The 19,718-nt window shown below is 45.4% G+C and overlaps 1 protein-coding gene across 1 annotated transcript in view; it reads right to left on the bottom strand.

Moving 5' to 3' along the window:
- Window positions 1–18,170, bottom strand: part of MYO7B (myosin VIIB) — a 95,479-nt gene extending 77,309 nt beyond the window's left edge. Inside the window, exon 1 of the mRNA XM_024738064.1 lies at window positions 18,103–18,170. The gene's annotated coding sequence lies outside the window, so the exon portion shown is untranslated. The remainder of the gene's footprint in view (window positions 1–18,102) is intronic.
- Between the last annotated feature and the right edge of the window lie 1,548 nt (window positions 18,171–19,718).

Raw genomic sequence — 19,718 nt, forward strand, 5'->3', positions numbered from 1 at the left:
TCAGACATCCGTGAATACCAGTCATCACCCTACACCACACGGAGTGCTGAGGGAAGCAGCCAGCAGAACTAGAGACACAACATACTTGATCTAAACCTCATGGACAGGGGCTTCCCCGTTGGCACAGTGGTTAAGAATCCACCTGTCAATGAAGGGGACACGGGTTCGAGCCCTGGTCCGGGAAGATCCCACATGCCGCGGAGCAGCTGAGCCCGTGCGTCACAACTACTGAGCCTGTGCTCTCTAGAGCCTTCGAGCCACAGCTACCGAAGCCCGTGCGCCTAGAGCCCGTGCTCCGCAACAAGAGAAGCCACCACGATGAGAAGCCGCGCACCGTAGAGTAGCCTCCGCTCGCCGCAACTAGAGAAAGCCCGCACACAGCAACAAAGACCCAACGCAGCCAAAAATAAATAAACCTCACAAACACCCCCAAAACACAGATATCCCCCATTTCACTCATGGGACTCAACAAAGGAAAGGTGACCCGTTGATCAGTAGCACAGCTGGGGATTCAACCTGGACCTGCCTCCTTTCAAACCTGTCCGCAGCACCTGGCAGGCCTGTGTAGCTGCCAGCAGGTGGGGGAGGGAGGGGAGGGAGGGGAGGGCGGAGGCCCTGATCTCAAGGAGGAGCCCCACCCATCCCCAGCCTTGCCTCACTGAGCAGCTGGAGGCAGGTACTGGCTTTTTGTTCATCATATGCTCCCTGCTTCTAACACAGACTTGCTCCAAGGAGGGACCCAGGAAATAGTTGTTCAGTGAAACAGAGAACGAAGCCCTTGGAGAGGATGTCCTTTGACAATGGTTTTGCCAGATTTGTAAGAATTCACAGTGGAAGGAAAGAGGGGCCTTCTCGGGAGTTCCCTGGTTGCCTAGTGGTTAGGATTCAGGGCTTTCACTGTCGTGGCCCGGGTCCAATCCCTGGTCAGGGAACTGAGATCTTGCAAGCCACGAGACCAAAATAAAAGGGGGGGGGGAGCGATTCTCTAGGGATGCTGCAACTTTAGCAAAGGCAGAGGGAAAAGTGCAAAGGATGTGAGGGGTCAGCACATTTGGGTTGAGCAGACCAAGCTGGGAGGTAAGAGGAGAGTAGAGGTGTAGGTAGTGGGTGAATGTGACAGAGAATCTTTGCCACTCTGTTCTGCTGGACAAAGAATTTTCTTATTCCAATTTTTCTTCAGTGTGTGAGCATTTATATGTTTATGGCAATCTAATCCTCCTAGCATTTGTTGAGTGCCTACAATGTAGAAGGCGGTAGTAATCAGATTGAGAGTCCTTTTTAAGGGTCTGAGGCTACTGCTCTTTCAAGGGGAGGCTGGTCCATCTCCGCGCCTCACATACTGCAATGAGGTGGTGGGTGGGAAAGACGCAGAGGGCATTGCCTGCCTCTCACTCCCCACTGTGGCTCTGTCCCCTCACTTCTCCACACCAGGTAGGAATCTGAGGCTCATCCACGTTCTTTAGCTCTGTCACCCTCTACCCCCTCACCCTTGGTACTGACCTCCATGGACATAATCCCTCTCCAGACACCAGGATGTGTCCCATAGGTGCCCCCCACCAGTCCTGCCATCCCTGGGGTATGAACCTGCCAAGTGTTCTGGACTCCCACTCCTCTGGTCCCCAGACTCCACTGACCTCCACTCCCCAACGACTAGCCCTGGTCTTCCTGTGTCCCAGAACTTCTCCACTTCAGAAGCCTCCAGCTACACCCCAGGCCAGCACCAGGCCCTCCACCCATGGCCAACTGTTCCCTCATTTCATCACGACCCCTCAGCCCTTGCTTTTCTCTCCATTCTATCAACCGGGCATCCGAGCTTCGTTTCTATCCCAACCTGCCTAGAAACTGACTTACATCTCTTCTGGAACAAAGTGGTTTTATAAGTACCCATAAACGGAATACAAAAATAAAGTACAGTAAGCTGCACTCTATGTGGACCCCTCTGGTCCACGCTTGTCTTGTGAATGTTGTTGATCCTGCTTGTACCTTGCAAAGTCCCGGCACCAAGCTGAGCACACCAAGGATGGGTCACGCCATCTTGACGACAGGGGCCAGCACCTCCCCTACGACCTTAGGAATGTTCAGGGACACTTGAATGGGCCCTGGTCAGCTCTTTCTGGAAAAAAACCCCAACACTCTTATTTCAAATCTCCCTCCCACTACTTACTCTGCAGAACACCTTGACCTGTGTCATTGAAAGAAGAGAGAAAAATCACCCTCAGCTTCCAGCTCTGCCCACTCCCTGCCTTTCCCTATATCTGAGAACATTTAAGGGACTGCCCAGGGGAAGGGGCCCCCTGACAGCCCCACACTAACCCTTCCAGCCCTGCCCTCTCTGGCCTCCTCCATCAGGGCTTTTGCTTTATCAATTACTCTGGTGGTTAAAATACTCCCACCAATTCTTTGACACTGCTCCCTTCCAAATATGGAGACTCATTCTCCCTACTGTGGATGTGGATTTAGTGACTCCCTTCTAACAAATAGAATAAGGTCGGAGTGATGGAGTATAGCTTCTGAGACTAGTTCATAAAAGGCTCTGTGTCCTCTTCCTTGCTCTGTCTGAGATCACTCGGCCTGGGGGAACTTGCTGCCGTGTCATGAGGATACTCAAGCAGCCCCAAGGAGGACCCATGTGGTGAGGAACTCAGGTCTCCAGTCAACAGCCAGTGATCTTGAAAGCAGATCTTCCAGCCGTGGTCAAGGCTTCAGATGACCAGAGCTCCAGCCAACGTCCTGACTGCAACCTTGTCATGGGCTGAATTGTGAACCCCTCTCCAAGTTCATATGTTGGAAGTCCTAACCCTCAGTACCTCACAATGGAACTGTATTTGAAGATAAAGCCCTTTTAAAGAGGTGGTGAAATTAAACTGAATCTGTGAGGGTGGGGCGTAATCCTGATACCCTTGTAAGAAGAGGAAGAAATACCAGAGCTGTACATGCAGAGGGATGGTCATATGAGGACAAAGTAGCAAGAGGGTAACTGTCTGCAAGCCAAGGAGAGGGGCCTTGGGAAGAACCACCCCTGCCAACATCTTTGGTCTGAGACTTCCAGCTCCAGAAGCTGAATATAAATGAACCCTAGAAAATGAATACAAACCACGTGAGTGTTCCTGGCCCAGAACCACCCAGATAAGCTGTTCTTGGATTTCAGAAATTGGGTGAGGAAATAAATATTTGTCATTTTAAGCTGCAAAATCTTGGAGTAATTTGTTATGCTGCAGTAGATAACTAATACAATTACCCCTCCCTCTCACATCTTCATTCTTTCTTACTCTTCTGGTTTTCCTCCCTGCATAGAGATACAAGTTTTGTCTATCTTAAAATGAATTGTCTTGGCCTCATGACCGCCTCCAGCTATTGCTCTCCTCTTGTTTCTATTCCACAGCTGAACTGCCTGAAAGAGTTGCCCCACGATGCTGCCTCCACTGTCTCACCCTTCATGCCTTCCCAAGCCTTGGGTCACACACACATACCCACAAACGCTGCAGCGACCCCTCCAGGGCTAACATTGCCAAGTCTATGACAGGACTTTTTCAACCGTGTCCTGTTCCCTGAGCACGCCCCCTTGGCTTCTGCAGGACTACACTTCCCTGTCATTCCTTTGCTTTAGGGGGTCCCCTCGATCCCCTTCCAGGGCCCTTTCCCTCACCTTGATCTCTTGGTGTCTGAGGGAGATGCTGGTTGTTTTTGTCTGCCTGATGTGCCTTCCCCTATTTTCTTTTGGGGGAAATTCTCCTCCCTTTTTCCAAAATGTTTCTGATAGGAACCATGAATCATGGTACCTCAAAGATGGCATGCAATCCAAGAAAGGGCTTTCCCTGAGATGTTCTGAATTGAACCTGGGGATTAGTTTTCTTCTCTAGTTGCAAAGTTCTGAAATGTGATTCCAGAACTGCCAGGGCCTATGGTCCTAGTGTCCTGAAAATAGCTGATTTGAGAGAAGAAATTTGGAAGGACAGGAGGGAATGAAACAAAAGACAGAAATCCTGTCTTTGACTTTTTGCACTTTGTTATTTGAGCTAAGCCATCCGTACTCTGAATTTTCATTGATATGGTGGTCCTCATTCTATTCTCCTTCAATCTGCCCACTCCCCTTGCACATTTCCACCCTCTCCCAGGGCCACTGACAAAATCAAAGCACTTCTGAGTCTGAAGTCAATGTCTCAAACTCTCATCTCTATCCAGAACTCCAACTCCACCAAGGCCCTAGTCTCTGGATATCTCCAGCAGATAGACCATGGGCACAACAAACTCAACATGACCACACATCTCCTCTGTCCCTAAATCTGCTCTTTCCCCTTCATTCTTTATCTCATTGAATGGAACTAGCAATTGTTGAAGAAAACACTTGAGTCATCCTATGATCCTCATATCTAAATGATCACCAGGATCTGAAGATTTCATCTTTTAAAAGCTTGAGGCTCCCAACTATATGTTGTCTGCAAGAAACTCACTTTAAATATAAAGACACAGATAGATTAAAGATAAAGAGATAGAGAAAAATATACCATGTTGATATTAATCAAAAGAAAGCTGGGGACTTCCCTGGTGGTGAAGTGGATAAGACTCCACACTCCTAATGCAAGGGGCCTGGATTCGATCCCTGGTTGGGGAACTAGATCTCACATGCATGCCACAACTAAGAGTTTGCGTGCCACAATTAAGGAGTCCATGTGTCACAACTAAAGAACCAGTGAGCCGCAACTAAGGAGCCCTGGAGCTGCAACTAAGGAGCCCATGTGAGGCAACTAAGGAGCTGGTGAGCCGCAACTAAGGAGATCAGGAGCTGCAACTAAGGAGCCCGTGAACCACAACTAAGGAGCCCCCCGGTCACAACTAAGACCCAACACAACCAAATAAATAAATAAATATTAAAAAAAAAAGAAAAATGGAGTAGCTATACTAATTTTAGGTAGTGCTAACTTCAGGGCTAGGAAAATTATGAGGAATATAAAGGGGAATTACATAATAATAAAGGGGCCAATTTCCAAAGAAGACATAACTTTACTTAACATGCATGTGTGTAACAACAGAGCATCAAAATACATGTGGTAAACTGGTAAACCTACAAGGAGAAAAAGATAAATCCACTATTATAGTTGGAGGCTTTAACACCCCTTTATCAGTAATTGACATATTTGGCAGACATAAAATCAGTAAGTACATAGTTGAAATGCATAGCATCGTTAGTCAACTGGATCTAATTGACACTTGTAGAATACTTCATCTAACAGCAGCAGAATATACCTTCTTCTCAAGTTCACATGGACCATTCACCAAGATAGGCCACCTTCTGGGCCATAACACCCCTGAGGAAATTTAAAAAAATAAAAATCATACAATGTCTGTTGTCAGACCACAAAGAAATTAAACTAGAAATCAAAATAACTAGAAAATCCCCAAATATTTGGAGATTAAGAAACATACTTATAAATAACGTGAGTCAAAATCTCAAGAAAATTCTTAAAGTGTTTTCAACTAATTGAAAATGAAGGTACAACTTACTAAAAGTTGTGGAATGCAGTGAAAGCAGTGCATAGAAGGAAATTTATAATACTGAAAGACTATATTTAAAAAGATGAGGATCCAAATCAAGATGGTGGAGTAGGAAGACACAGAACTCACCTCCCCCCACGAACATATCAAAAATACATCTACACGTGGAACAATGCTTGTGGAAAACAAACTGGAGACTGACAGAAAGACTCCTGTACAACCAAGGCTCTAAGAAAGATACACACAAAATTGGGTAGGAAGGGAAGAGAAGCGGTCAGGTGGGGTTCTGTGCCCCTGGGAGGGGACTCAGAAGAAAAGAGAGATTACATGGGCAGAGACCCTCCCTGGAGAGGGAGCAGTTTGAGCCACATATTGGGTGCTCTAACCCTGGGGTCTGACAAAGGGAAGACAAGCCCCCTTGGCTCATTGGAGGGCAAGTGGGACTAACAGGAGGGAGGTGGAAATCCTGTACCTTGCTTGTGAGGAGCACATGAACAGTTGCCTACTCCCGAAGCAGGGTGGAGAGGGCAGATTGAAACCACACAGCTGGCTGACTTGTTTCCCAGGACCACCCCAGAGCATGCCCTAACCCGAGCTGAGCAAATGCTCCAGCACTGTTTGCCCCATGTCACGGCTCCACACTGCAGTGAGGGCTGCCATGGCCAAGGAAAAAACTTCGCTGTGAGACTGTGGCAGCTCAAACACTAAGCAGCTTCTGAGCAGGGAGGGGGCTGTCATTACTGGTGATTGCACAAGTGATACATCAGAGGCACTCCAGATCTTTGACAGTGGCCATATCAACATACTCTGTGCCCAATGTTCATTGAATACCAGCCCAGCGCCTCTTGCTCCAGCTCTGCTCCCCTCTGGGGCTGAAGGTGCTGGTGCTGGGAGGGGGAAGAGCACACACTTAAAGGGAACATAGCCAGCTCACACCCGACACTCAGGGCTTCTGTTCCAGCAACTTGAGACCTAACCCCACCCTTGATAAGGCAAAGTTGGCCACTGAACAAAGGGTAAGCCCCACTTCACACCTGGCTCTAGCCCTAGCCCCTCCTTCTCCAGCCCCACCTACTACCAAGAAGACAGCTGCCAACACACCCTGAGGAAAGACATCACTTGTGTTCACATCAAATCCATCTCTCCCAGCAAAGCCACTGAGCACAAGCAAAATGTATAGGGATGCTCCCGCATAAGGACACACTTTCAAGACCACCATAGGTAACAATTTAACTAAAATTCATAGAGACAGAGAAAGATAATTAAAACGAGAAGAGAGAAGAATTTGTCTCAATTGAAAGAACAAGAGAAAACCCCTAAAAAAAAACAGCTAATGAAACAGAAATAATTTACTAGATAAAGAATTCAATGCAGTAGTAATAAGAATGCTAACTGAATTAGGGAAAAGAATAGATGAACACAGGGAGAATTTTAACAAGGAACTGGAAAATATAAAAAAGAACCAGTCAGAACTGAAGAATACAATAACTCAAATGAAAAGTGTTCTAGAAGGAATGAACAACAGACTAGGTGATACAGAACGATGCATAAGTGATCTGGAGGTAGAATAGTGGAAATCACCCAAACAAAACAGTAAAAAGAAAAACAAATTTAAAAAAGTGAAAACAGTTTAAGGGTTCTTTGAGACAACATCAAGTGTACCAATATTTACAGCGTAGGAGTCTCAGAAGAAGAAGAGATAGAGAAGAAAGTAAAAAATGTATTTAATGAAATTATGGCTGAAAACTTCCCAAGCCTGAAGAAGGAAACATATATCTGGGTACAGGAAGCACAGAGAGTCCCAAACAAGATGAACACAAACAGACCCACACCAAGACATATCATAATTAAAATGGCAAAAGTTAAAGAAAAAAGAGAATTCTAGAGGCAGTAAGAGAAAACCAAAGAGTTATATACAAGGGAACCCCCATAAGACTCTCAGCTGATTTTTCTGCAGAAGCTTTACAGACCAAAAGGAAGTGACATGATATATTTAAAATGTTGAAAGGTGAAAACCTGAAATCTAGGATACTCTACCCAGCAAAATTATCATTTAGAATTCAAGGATAAACAACTTTTCAAACCAGCAAAACCTGAAGGAGTTCATCAGTACTAAAATAACCCTAAAAGAAATGTTAAAGGGTCTTCACAAGGTGGAAGAGAAAAAGCTATAAGAAGAAGTAAGTATCTATAGGAAAGAAAAAAATCCCACTAGTAAAGGCACACATATAGTAAAGACTGAGGATCAGCAACTTAAAAAAGTTAATATGAAGGTTAAAAGACAAAAAATTATAACATTAAGTATAACTACAATAATCCATAAAGGTATAAACATGAAGATATAAAATATGGCACCAAAAACACAAAGTATGGGGGAAAAGAATAAAAAATGTATCTCTTGTAGCATGTATTTGAAATTAACACATTTAATTTTAATTTTGATTTTAATTTAATTTTAAGCCCAGAAACAGATGGCTTCACAGGTGAATTCTATCCAACATTTAGAGAAGAGCTAACACCTATCCTTCTCAAACTCTTCCAAAATATAGCAGAGGGGAGAACACTCCCAAACTCATTCTACAAGGCCACCATCACCCTGATACCAAAACCAGAAAAAGATGCCACAAAAAAAGAAAACTACAGGCCAATATCACTGATGAACATAAATGCAAAAATCCTCGAGAAAATACTAGCAAGCAGAATCCAACAGCACATTAAAAGGATCATACACCATGACCAAGTGGGGTTTATCCCTGGAATGCAAGGATTCTTCAATATATGCAAATCAATCAATGTGATACACCATATTAACAAATTGAAGGAGAAAACCCACATGATCATCTCAATAGATGCAGAATCAAGCAACCCAATCCAAAAACAGGCAGAAGACCTAAATAGACATTCTCCAAAGAAGGTACACAGATTGCCAACAAACACATGAAAAGGATGTATGTATACATATAGCTGATTCACTTTGTTGTACAGCAGAAACTAACACACTATTGTAAAGCAATAATACTCCAATAAAGATGTTACAAAAAAGAAAAAATATAGTAGGGGACTTTATACCCCATTTACATCAATAGACAGATCATACAGACAGAAAATCAGTAAGGGAACAGTGGTCTTAAATGACACAATAGACCAGTTGGACTGAATACGTATCACAGGACATTCCAACCGAAACCAGCAGAATATACACTCTTTTCAAATGCACATGGTACATTCTCCAGAACAGATCACATGCTAGGCCACAAAACAAGTCTCAACAAATTTAAGAAGAAAGAAATTATATCAAGCAATTTTTTCCCACAATGGTATGAAAGTAAAAATTCATTACAGGAAGAAAAATGGCAAAAATATGTGAAGACTAAACAACATGCTACTAAAAACCAATGAGTCAATGAAGAAATCAAAGAGGAAATTAGAAGATACCTTAAGACAAATGAAAATGTGAACAGAACTTTCCAAAATCTTTGAGATGCTGCATAGCAGTTCTAAGAGGGATACACAGCAATACAGGCCTATCACAAGAAACAAGAAAAATCTCAAATAAACAACTTAACATTCCATCTAAAGGAAAAAAAAGAACAAGCAAAGCCTAAAGTCAGCCGAAGAAGGAAATAATAAAAATCAGAAAGGAAATAAATAAAATAGAGACCAAAAAACAATGGAAAAGATCAATGAAACCAAGAGCATGTTCATTGAAAAGATAAACACAATTGATAAATCTTTAGCCAGCCTCATCAAGAAGAAAAGAGAGACCCAAATAAACCGAATAAGATACAAATAAACAAAATAATAAGTGAAAGAGGAGAAATAACAACCAATACAACAGAGATGCAAAAATTTGTAAGAGACTACTACAGACAGTTATATGTCAACAAACTGAATAACTTAGAAGAAATGGACAATATTTTTAGAAACATACAACCTTCCAATAGTAAGTCAGGAAGAATTATACAACGTGAACAAACCAATCACTAGTAGTGAAGCTGATTTGTAATTAAAAAAGAAAAACAAAAACATTTCCTGGCAAGCAAAAGCCCAGGACTAGACAGATTCACAGGGAAATCTTATACCAAACATATAAAGAAGAGCTAATACCTATCCTTCTCAAACTATTCCAAAAATATCAAAGAGGATGTAACACTCCCCAAATCATTCTGTGAAGCCACCACCATTCTCCTGACACCAAAACTAGACAAAGACACTACAAAAAAAATTAAGTAGCTTACAGGCCAATATTTCTGATGCATATAGATACAAAAGTCCTTCAAAAAATAGCAAATTTAATTCAACAATATATAAAAAATACACCATGATCAAGTGGGATTTATTCCAGGGGTGCAAGGATGGTTCAATATTTACAAATTGATCAATGTTATATGCCACATTAATAAAAGGAAGGATAAAAAAGCACATGATCATCTCAATAGATGCAGAAAAAGCATTTCACAAATTCAACACCCATGCATGATAAAAACTTTCATCAAAATTGTTATAGAGGGAATATCTCACCATAATAAAGTCCATTTATGACAAGCCCACAGCTAATATCATATTCAACAGTGAAGACCTGAAAGCTTTTCCTCTAAAATCAGGAACAAGACAAGGATGCCCACTCTTGCCACTTCTATTTAACACAGAATTGGAAGTCCTAGACTCAGCAATCACACAAGAAAAAGAAGTAAAAGGCATTCAAATTGGAAGGGAAGAGGTAAAACTGCCATTATTTGCAGGTGAGATGATACTATATACAGAAAACCCTAGAGTCTCCACCAAAATACCATTAGAACTAATAGGTGAATTCAGTAAAGTTGCAGGATACAGTATTAATATACAGAAATCTGTTGGTTTTCCATACAATAATAATGAACTAAATTTTATTTACAAACACATCAAAAAGAATAAAATAACTAGGAGTAGACTTAACCAAGAAGGTGAAAAACCTGTACTCTGAAAACAATGAAACATTGAAGAAGGAATTTGAAAATGATACAAAGAAGTGGGAAGGTAGCCTGTGTTCTTGGATTGGAAGAATAATATTGTTAAAATGTCCATACTACCAAAAGCAATATACAGACTTAATGTAATCCCTGTCAAAATACCCATGACATTTTTCACAGAACTAGGACAAATAATTCTAAAATTTTTATAGAACCGCAGAAGACCCCAAATTGCTAAAACTATCTTGAGAAAGAACAAAGCTAGAGGCATCATGCTCCCTAACTTCAGATTATATTACAAAGCTACAGTAATCAAAACAGCATGATATTGGCACAAAAACAGACATATCAATCAATGGAACAGAATAGAGAGCCCAGAAATAAACCCATGTATTTATGGTCCATTAATATATCACAAAGGAGGCAAGAATATATAATGGAGAAAATACAGTCTCTTCAATAAGTTCTGCTGGAAAAACTGGACAGCTGCATGTAAAAGAGATTCAAACATTTCCTCACACCATATACAAAATAAACTCTAAATGGTTTAAAGACTAAATGTGCGAGCTGAAACTTCAAAACTTCTACAAGAGAAAATAGGCAGAACACTATGACATAAATTGTAGCAATAATTTTTGGAGCTGTCTCCTAAGGCAAATGAAATGAAATCAAAAGTAAACAAATGGGTCTTAATTAAACCTAAAACTTTTTCACAGCATGGAAAGCATCAACAAAATGAAAAGCCAACCTACTAAATGGGAGGATATACTTGCAAATTATATGACTGATAAGGGGTTAATATCCAAAATGTATAAACAGTTCATACAACTCAGTATCAAAAACAAAACGAAAACCAAAGAACCCAATTTAAAAATGAGCAGAAAACCAGAATATACATTTTCCCAAAGAAGATATACAGATGGCCAACAGGCATATGAATAAATGCTGGGGACTTCCCTGGTGGCGGAGTGGATAAGACTCCACACTCCCAATGTAGGGGGCCTGGGTTTGATACCTGGTCAGGAAACTAGATCCCACATGCATGCCACAACTATGAGTTTGCATGCCACAGCTAAGGAGCCCGTAAGCCACAACTAAGGAGCCCATGTGATGCAGCTAAGGAGCCAGCACAACCAAATAAATAAATATTAACAAAAAGAAAAAATGCTCAACATTACTAATTATCAGAGAAATGCAAATCAAAAACACAATGAGAAACTTCACACCTGTCAAAATGGCTATCATCATCCTCAAAAAACCTAAAAATAGAACTACCATATGATCCAGCATTTGCACTCCTGGGTATATATCCAGAAAAAACCAGAAACACTAATTTGAAAAGATACATGTGCCTCAGTGCTCAGAGCAGCACTGTTTACAATAGCCAAGATATGGAAGTTACCCAAGTGTCCATCAACAGACAAATGGATAAAGAAGATGTGGTATATAAATATACAATGGATTATTACTTGGCCATAAAATGAGAATGAAATTCTGCCCTTTGCAGCAATGTGGATGGTCCTAGAGAATATTATGCTTAGTGAAATAAGTCAAATAGAGAAAGACAAATACTGTATGATATCACTTATATGTGGAATCTAAAAAATAATACAAATGAGGGGCTTCCTTGGCGGTCCAGTGGTTAAGACTCTGAGCTTCCACTGCAGGGGGCACGGGTTCGATCCCTGGTTGGGGAACCGAGATCCCACATGCTACACGGTGCAGCCAAAATATATATATATATATACAAATGAATGTATATAGCAAAACATGAACAGACTCACAGATATAGAAAACTAATGGTTTCCAAGAGGGCAAGGGAAGAGGGAGGGGCAAGTTAGGGATATAGGGTTAAGAGACACAAACTAAGCAACACAGATATATTGTATAGCACAGGGAAATATAGCCATTATCTTGTAATAACTTTTAATGGAGTATAATCTGTAAAAATACTGAGTCACTACGCTGTACAACTGAAACTAATATAATATGTAAATCCACTATATTTCAGTAAAATTTTTAAATTCAAAAATAAAAGAAAAAAGATATAAAATTAATGATCTAAGCTTCCACCTTAGAGAAAGAGGAGCAATATAATCCTAAAGCAATAAGAAAAATAAATGAATATGAAAAATTAGAGCAGAAATCATGAAATTGAAAACAGGAAGTCAACAGAGAAGATCAATGAAACCAAAATCTGGTTCTTAGGAAACAACAATTAGACTGATAAACCTCTAGCCAGGCTAACCAAGAAAAAGAGAGAGAAGACACAATTTCTAATATGGAAATGAAAGAGGGACACCCCATTGATAACTGATCTGATCCCAGGGACATTAAAAGGATAATAAAGCAATATTATGAACAAATCTATCCCTACGAATTTGGTGACTTAGGTGAAGTAGACCAATTCCCACAAAGATGCAATCTACTGAAACTCTCGTAAAAAGAAATAGACTATCTACATAGGTCTATACCTATTAGAAAAATTGAATTAATAATAATTTCAAAAAAGAGCGTGCCAGGCTCAGATGGTTTCATTGATAAAGTCTACCAAACATTTAAGGAAAAAAAATGATACCAATTCTCTACAATATCTTCCGAGAAATAGAAGCAGAGAGACCACTTCCCAACTCATTCAATGAGGCCAGCATTACCCTAATACCAAAACCAGATAACAGACATTAAAAGAAAGGAAAAACTTGAGGGTTTCTCCCCCCTGCCCATCCCTTAGTCCCCATCATCCTTCACTTGGTAGAATGGAAGCCTCCCAGGTGGACTTGCTTCCTCCGTTCTCTCCAAAAATCATTCTTCAGTTAACCAACCAAGTAATCTTTAAAAGATGGAAAAAATCAATCATGTCATGCCTCTCCACAGCTAAGAGTGTGCTATATCTTTATAGCATTCAAGGTCCTTCAGGATCCTAACCTGCCTACCTTTTCAGCTTGCCCTGTATCTCACCTCTTCTCCCAGGATGTGCTGAATTTCATGTGGTTCCTGAAATACCCCATATTCTCTCTCACCTCAGTGTCTCTGAACTTGATCTGAAATGAGTTAGGAACACATACGCATGCACACATGTACTCACACACAGGCACATACATCTCACACGCAGCAGCTCTTGCTACATCATCCCTTACTTCTGTTTTTCTCTTATATCACTTACTTCTGTTTCTCCCACATTTGTGAGAAACTTAGGAGCAGAACTGTGCCTTACTCATCCCAGAAGGAGTTCACGATATCATTGCTGAATGAATGGATGGATGGGTGGGTGGATAGGTGGATGGATGATTGGTTCCTGGGGGATGGAAGCAGCCCTGCCCACATCCCAGGATGGCAGGTAAGGGGTTGTTCCTGAGGGGAAGCCCAGGGGTATTTGCAAGTTCCTGCCCCCTGGAGGTGAGATGCTTCTTCTTAGCTCAGACCCTCTTGTCCAGCTCTGAGGCAGGTCACTGTGGCTGAGCCCATGGTGGTCAGTATCCTGCACTGGCCCCAGGGTCTACCTAATCTTAAGAATCAGAATGGGGATGACTACCACCCGAGGGGAGAAGGGTAAGCTGCTGGTTCCCAAAGATGTCCTCAGAGCTGCTGGAGGTCTAAAACCACACCACAACATGCATTTCTGGGTCATCATTGAACAGCAGTGTGGGGGGTGTAGGTAAGAAAATGCTGAAAGGTGAATGAGAAAGTGGACCTGGGGAGAAAATCAAAGGTTGCAGGGACCAGGAGGGACCAGAGTGGGCAGGGTGCTGTGTGCCAGGTGGTGGGTGGGGCACAGATCAGGTGACTGGGGTCTAAGAGGCAAAACCAAATTGAGACTCTAGTCTATGCGCTGCCAGGCCAAAAGGAGCCCCTGTCCTAGAGGGCCGACAAAGCATTGCCCAAGTCAGGGATGCGAGCATCTTTGGGTCGAAAGGGTGTCTGGGGTTGGGTGAGAGATTGAGAGGCTTGGAAGGTACATACGCTATGCCACCAGCTAACTGGCTATTCCCCACCCTCCCAGAGCTCAAGGTCCCTAGTGTAGAATCCGTCACTGCAAGGAAAACAAAGCCTGCATAGGCTGGCAAAGGTGGGGAGGGCCAATGCTCTGTGGAAATCAGCATCGTCCAGCAGGTGATAGGGATCCGGGCTGGACCACCCACTCCAGACAGTCAAGGAAAGTCAAATATTGGCAGTTTCATGTGGTTCCATCTAACACATGTTGATATATGAGTACGTAATCCACACAAGCTATAAGATGTATTTTTTGGAGATACATGTTTTTTAGAGGTAATTATATTAAACCATCGACAGTGGTTTCTTCTGGAGAAGGGAATTGGGAGGGGGAGCAGAGGGAGATGAGCTTTTCCACAGCCAGAGATTGCTTTTATTATTTATTTTACAGCTCACAGGATTGTCCAGGGGCCTGAAATCCCACCTCGTCCCCACAGTGACGACTACCTGCAACGATCAGCCACCAAGCCCAGTGACAGGGCAGTACGGCAGAGCTCACGGCAGTAGCAGCCCCACTGAGCTGGGAGCTCTCAGTGTGGCAGGGTTCAGCTGCGCATACAGGAAAGGGCCTGGGAATCCAGATTCTAAGCCCCTCTGTGGGCCCTGATCCACCCAGGGACAGCTCAGCCCCTCTCTGCAGCCCAGGACCCCAGAGGGCCTGAAGAAGGACACACCCTCTGTTGAAAGCAAGTCCCACCCCACCCAGGACTGCCCGGCATTCGGGATGATGTCCAGGGGTGGCACTCCCAGGAATACACGTGACTGGCCGCCCAGAAGGTGTAGAGAGGTGCCCCCGGCCCAGAGATGTGATGCTCCTGGGTCCTTCCTAGGGCTCCTTCCCTTCTGCCCAGGTCACCCAGGGTGAGGATGTGAAGGTATAGTCCTGGGTCCCATCTTCCCTTAGAGGGCACAGGCCCTGGCCACCCTCACTGCCAAAAACCTTGCAGTGTGAGACAATGAGAGACCCCGTTCCCCCGGAGCCAGGCTCCTGGCCCCTGCAGGGGAAGTCAGAGATGGCAGGGTGGCCCCGGTGAAGGGGCCCTCACAGGGGACTCTCTCCTCCTAGCAGGGCTCTACTCCCACTCTTGAGACGCAGTGCACTTGTGGGGAACTCAGCAAGCCTGCTGGTCCTCCGCAAAGTCATATAGTGAGTGAATTAAACTAGGTTTATCCAGTCCCCTCTCACACCTGGGTTCAAGTGCTTTCTGGCTCCCTGCAGGTATAGGTGAAGTCCCTGCCTCTCCAAACTCATCTCCAGGCCACTCTTCCAGACCTGGCTTAAGAGTCCCCTTGCGGCCTCCTTGACGCTGTCCTCAGCCACCCTAGCTAATATCTGTCTCTCTCACGTCCCAGAAGACCCTAGCCAGCCCTTGGGAAGGATGTTCACCACCCTGCACTGAAACCCATGGTTTACATCTGTCCAGAGAACATTTTTTTTTCCTCAAGCTTTGCTTTGGTGGGGTGCTGTCAGCCTGCCTGGAGAGAGCTCGGCAGGGACGGCCCTTGAGAAGCCCTCCTGAATTTACCATTTATGTCTATAGCATTTCCTCTCTTGGTATCCCCTTCCTGGTATCCCATCAGGAAAGATGGGCTTCTTCTCAGAAACGGGCTTGTTCTTAACTCAAGGACATTATTAATCTAGTCGCTATTTTATTTCTGCATTATCCGCCAGGAAGCTCAGGATACATTTGGTAGCTCTGTCTAGCAAATAGACTGGAGCTTCGTTTGCAAACCTTTCTCCAGGTGCATTGTATTTACCTTAATGTTCCTTCATCTTGGTTTCTCATTTATTTTATTCATGTTTCTGATTCTGTTGTATTGCATGTATCTCTGTAAGCTGTCTCAAGTGACTCTCTTCTGTTTACTTTTGAATAAGGCAGGTGATGAATGAAAGAGAGGTTGATAGATACATCCACATGTGCATGGCGGTCTCCCACTGTGCTATGGCCCCTTTCTGTACCCTCAGCGCTCCGTCCCTAGCCCCCAAAACAGAGTAGGGGCTCATACTACGCTGTGCTGAAAGTTTTCCAATGGCAGTCCATTCATTTAATCTGTACAATAATGCTGCCACGTAAGTGATGTGGTTGCATTTGACCAACGAAGAAACCGAGGCTTCAGGTCCCATACTTGGTAGGTGGTTGAGTCAGGATTTGAACCCACGCTTGTCTGGCTCTGCTTGTTGATTCCACTTTACCTCTTTCCTGAGTCTGACATGCTCCACTCTCTAGGGCTGCACTGTCTATTACGGTAGCCACTAGCCACATGTGGCTACTGAAATTTAAATTAATCTTAGTTAAAATTAAAAATTCAGTCCCTCAGGTACACTGGCCACACTCCCTGGGCTCCATGGCCACATGTGGCCAGCGGCTGCTGTATTAGACAGTGCAGGAGAGAACGCTGCTCTCAGCATGGAAAGAGCATTTCCCATTGCCTCCCTACACTTATGCTGGGCTCCTGCCAGGAGCCAGCAGTGCCCGAGCTGGACTTGTACTTTCTTTCCTCTGCATCTTTACTTTTTTTTTTTCGGCCGTGCTGCACAGCTTGTGGGATTTTAGTTCCCCAACCAGGGATTGAACACGCGCCCCCTGCACTGGAAGCGCGGAGTCTTCACCACTGGACTGCCAGGGAAGTCCCTGAGCTGAGTGCTTCTGAAAAAAACATTCCTTGGTTGTGGGGGGGGCGGGTTGTCCTCCGCACGCAGAGCTTTGGTTTTCTTCAAAATAAAATACTGTATGGAGTTCAGGGGTTTTATGGGTTGGAACAAAATTCAAGTGCAGAGTTACAGAGTGGAGGCTGAAGGGGAGGCCTGGTTGTAGGGTCAGGAGGCTTAGGATGGGGTCGCCCCTGCCCGCTGCCAGCCCCTCCCCAGAGAGAGTCCATGTCATATTCCCTCCTCTGGGAGGAGGAGATGGGTGCCCACCGCGCTGACTGTTCGAGGGAAGGGCCCAGGGTGGTGGCCCTCCTCTCAGCCCTCCATTCCCCACAGCCCAGCGCCCCTCCCAGGGAAGACCTTGAGGCCTGGCAGGCAGGGTCCTGCCTTACCCGGGGGCCCAGGCCGTTCAGAGGCGACTAACACATGTGTCCACAATTGCCCAAGAAGGTAGGTGGTGGCTCAGAGGAGCCCGGGCCTTGGAGTCGAGTCCCTCTCTGCTTCTTCGCGTGGGCACTTTGACTCCCATGGTCCTCAGTCTCCTTGTCGGTAAAACACCAGCATGCAGTGACATGGCACTTATGGCACGGCTGACGTTGCCAGGCGCCCGGTCCTTGGCGCCTAGGCTGTCCTTCACGCCCCATATGCTGGAGAGAGGCAGCCCCGGCCCCTGTCTCTCCCCTCCGCTCCTGAGTCTGCCTTCCTAGAGCAGAAGCCTGGGCTGCCTCCTGTCCATCCTCCTGCTCAGCCCCCCAGAGGCCCTGCAGCTGCTGGGATGGATCTCTGCGCTGGGGCTCTGGTTTCCAGCCTGCCGCAGAGGCTCTCCAGCTCTCTCCTGGTCGTGTGGACGAGGTTTTTTCCACCTTGTTCCCTACAGGGCTTCCCCAGGTCTGTGTCTCCCAACCCACGCCTGCCCAGAGACCCTCCTCCCGGGAGGCACTTCCCCTCCCATGCCCCCAGCTGGCAGAACGCAGGCCCGGGGCACCTGGCACACAGAGAGGGCCCCAAGGGCTCTCTTACCTTGTCAGGGTGGGGCTCCTGTTGACCACCTTCCCCTCTGCCCTCAGCACTCTGAAAGAGAACTGGGCAAGGAGACAGTGCCAGGGCTCTGGGCGCGTCGGAGAGCACGGCGGAAGGGCCCCAAGAGGAAACGGCAGAGTCCTCTGGGCCCACGTAATTTATTACAGGACTTTGTCCTTGGGCTCCAGGCACACCCACTCCCACATGGCTCCTGCAGCCCCAGCTAGCAGAGCTTCCCGGTGGTCCGATCTTTAACCCCAGCCTCTTCAGCAGAGAGTCTCCATGGGCCATTGGAGCCCAATTCCACACACCTGTTGCTGGCCACCAGCCAAATCCCACGGTGACCATCCATCCAGGGAGCTGAGCATCTTTCCGGGCATCAAGGGGACTCCAAGGCAGCCCACGCGGGGTCTGTGCTCCCAAACACCCCATGTCCTAATCGGGGTCACATACAGGAGATGCCAGGAAGCCTTACACCAGAGCTAAAGGCCATTGGGGCAACTAGATTCCCAGGAGGGTCCCTGGGAGCAGAGGGGTCTGGCTTGGGCTGGGATTTGAACGCAGCGGGGATTTTTGCTATGAGGCAATACAGATCCTTCCGAAGGAAAGGGCATCAGGCAGTGTGTCCTGGGAGAGACCAGGCTGGAGGAGACAGGCCGTCCCTGGAAGTGAGGGTGAGGGCTTTGGAGGTGGGTGGAAAATGAGTCCACGGGAGATACCTGCTCAGCTGCAATGCTTTCCCTGGGCCGGCAGAGGCCTCAGGGGTCCTCACTGTTGGCCCAACCAGAGTCCGTCAGGTTCTATCCCTTCTCCAGGACTTGGGAGGGAACCCCAGGCTATCATCTTTTAGACAGAGTTGAGGCCACAGCAGGGCAGCAGCCCTGACCTTGGGCCTCTTTGGGGGACAGGAGCCAAATGCTGGTGGGAGAGAGAAGGGTAAAGTAGAAGAGCCACGGGGGCAGAGACCACGTGGCCCCAGAGACAGGCAGGGGCCACTGCTGCCTGAGTTTTCTGTGTTTCCTGCAACGCGCTCCACGGAAGCTTCCTTCTGCTGCACACTCCATTGTTGAGACAGCCTGAAGGAGTTTCTGTTGCTTAAAACCAACCAGCCCAGGACAAAGGCAGGGAAGCGAATTGGGAGGTGACTTAAGGAAGGGCCATTTGGAGGAAGCGTGCGCTCCGAGGTTTTCAGCCAGCTTCCCACCCACTCCCCGCAAGCACTGTGTTCAAGATCTGCCCGGCTCCAACTAGCCTCCTGGCCCCTAAAACCTCATCCAGTTCCTGGGCCAATGCTTGCTTCTGGGGGGGCTTCACATGGATGGTGGCTTTTCTGGTTTAGAAAGATACCATTTCACTCCCACAGGATTGGCACTGCTGATCCTAGCAGCTCCTAGAAATGGCGAGCCCCCTACTTTGGGACTCCCGGGACCAGGTTAGGTCCTCTATAGCTCTCATTCCACTGTCCTCTTGCAAAAAAACGTAGTGAAACAGAATATCTCTGTAGAACAAAATGACTTATAAGACATCTCTCTCCAGAGCCTGTCTTAAAATTTGATAGAAACACATTTGGGATACTTACAAACTCATCTCCTCCTTTTTTTTTTTTTTTTTTTTTA

This window comes from Neophocaena asiaeorientalis, unplaced genomic scaffold (genome assembly GCF_003031525.2).
Source record: "Neophocaena asiaeorientalis asiaeorientalis breed wild unplaced genomic scaffold, Neophocaena_asiaeorientalis_V1.1 scaffold98, whole genome shotgun sequence".
Classification (NCBI taxonomy): Eukaryota; Metazoa; Chordata; class Mammalia; order Artiodactyla; family Phocoenidae; genus Neophocaena; species Neophocaena asiaeorientalis.